We start from the raw sequence: 2,112 nt of genomic DNA, 5'->3' as shown, positions 1-2,112 counted from the left end.
TTTTTTAGACTGAATATGGATTTTTTCGGAGGAGAGAATCGTCTGTACCATATTTCCTTCCGACTGGATGAAAACAAGCTAGTATTCAACTCACACTTCTCCGGTGTGTGGGGAACAGAGATTAGGCAATTGGTACCGAGTCTCTGGTGGAGATACGACTGGATCAAGGCATGTACATGGTATGTTGTTGTTTCTTCAAAATCCTCTACGTGAGCTTTGACACGATCACAAACAGGTAGTAATTACTGGGTCTGGGTATAATCAACAGTTAAATTAAACAATATACGTTTTTGAAGCAGTGAAGGCAATCACCCACTGTATGCCATCCAAAATGTCCAGCAGACTTGTAGGTGTTTCCGACCGTGATAGTCTGCACTAAAAAACATCACACATTAAATTGTAACGGTCCCATTCAGGCTTGTTGTCTTTGGTATCCCATAGACATAGGAGTGTGTGAAGTAGGTTTAGGCCTTTTGGAAGTGTATTTAAGTCATATCAGTGCACGTCCAAAAAGTTTACCACTTTGGAGAAACCTAACAGCAGGGGGATAGGGTTGACAAAGCAAGAATAATAATGCGGACAAATTTGAATCGGCAAAGTCATTGGACGTAACTATACACACGATTCCAATTTTTTTTTTTCATTTTTCGTCCTAATTTAAGAAAGCCAAATAAAAATGCTACCATTCTCGAAAATATATTACTTGAGAATTTTAAGATAAATATTTCATTTTTGAGAATCAAATATTATATATAAATTAATGTTTTTGTCCGTAACTCTCAGTGGATATTTATTTAGTCACCTCAAACAAATGAATGAGACTTTGCATTGTAAAAATCAAGATGCAATTTTTTTTCATTCTGTTCAACTTTCATCCTCGATTACCTATTGTATGATATCTCCATTCTACTATGATGAATACACTTAAATCATTTCGCCATGGTAGCCTTTTTTCTTTAGTGATGTCACCATATCCATGTCTCCTATCAATAACTTTGCACATAATGTCTTTCGATAATGATAGAAATGTGCTTAGATAGTTATTGTTAGCGTCTCCAAAAGAGGCTGTGGTAGGGAATGTGTCCAGGGTAAAGAAATAAATAAAATACACTGGATAATCGAGGATGTTCCATTTGATTCCTTGCAGCTAGCTATAGATGGATCAAGCATACATAACTTCACAGACAGATACCCGAATGCGATTCCGGAAAACATCTTGTTCAGGGGCGACGCGAAGCTCACAGCAGTGTACATCACCATGTAACGTTGTTGTCATGATCAACTGACTCTCGCTCACAAACCCTGCAAAACGAAAAGATCCCACAGCTGAACTAAACAGTTTCTGGACATACAAAGCAATGTGAACATTGTATCATCATGCGCAGTCAGCGGAGTATCAGACGTTTCTTTCAAAACCATGGGTGACACATTTTTTGGTCACTCGGCTTCTGTACTCCTAATGTCTCTTTTAGATGACATTGCGGTTTCAAAAACGTATATTGTATAACGTATTCATTGTATAAAAAATATTTAGTGATCTTATATTTGTGACACAATGAAACCGTATTGTAAACCATGCACACTTGCTTGATTATCTTTTGGACGGTATTTGTTGATTTAAAAAGTGAATATCTGGTATTTGCTGTGTTTTCTTTCCTCCTTTTCGAGAGAATGGAAGCATCCACATGTTCTATGTATTGCCGATAATATGTTCTTGTTCATTAATCTTTATGAAAATCACAACAAACGATACCTCTGGAATGTCATAAGAGATAGCAACACTTTTTGCAGTAGTTCGTGCTGCCTGTGATACGTCCCTTATCCCATCATCGGGCTGTGGATAGTCTCTTCCATTTTAAATGCTTATGCAATTGTTTCGAGAGATGAGACACTATTTAGCATTTCAAATCTGTCGCGATCGTTCAGCTCCAAACTGTCGTACGGAATACCCCTTGAGACCAGTGAGACAGCATCGTCCATTTCATATTGAGATCCACATTGTTTGTTCAAGGTTTTCAAAATTCAAGGCCCCAGTAAAGCTTTCAAAAAGGTTTTTATAGTAGACATGTGGAGGACATTTGACCCATGTCCAATGCATTTTCCCATTTTGAC

The 2,112-nt window shown here is 37.5% G+C and overlaps 1 long non-coding RNA gene across 1 annotated transcript; it reads left to right on the top strand.

Annotated features, from left to right (window-relative positions):
• Positions 1-15: 15 nt before the first annotated feature.
• Positions 16-1,515, top strand: LOC125383548. The gene is made up of 2 exons (XR_007222792.1): positions 16-179; positions 1,148-1,515. It is a non-coding gene; the product is annotated as an uncharacterized LOC125383548 (long non-coding RNA).
• The last annotated feature ends 597 nt before the right edge of the window (positions 1,516-2,112 follow it).

Source organism: Haliotis rufescens, unplaced genomic scaffold (assembly GCF_023055435.1).
Source record: "Haliotis rufescens isolate VD_foot unplaced genomic scaffold, xgHalRufe1.0.p SCAF_24, whole genome shotgun sequence".
In the NCBI taxonomy this organism is placed as follows: Eukaryota; Metazoa; Mollusca; class Gastropoda; order Lepetellida; family Haliotidae; genus Haliotis; species Haliotis rufescens.
Note: the sequence above shows the minus strand (reverse complement) of the source record. Positions and strands in the feature narration are given on the sequence as shown.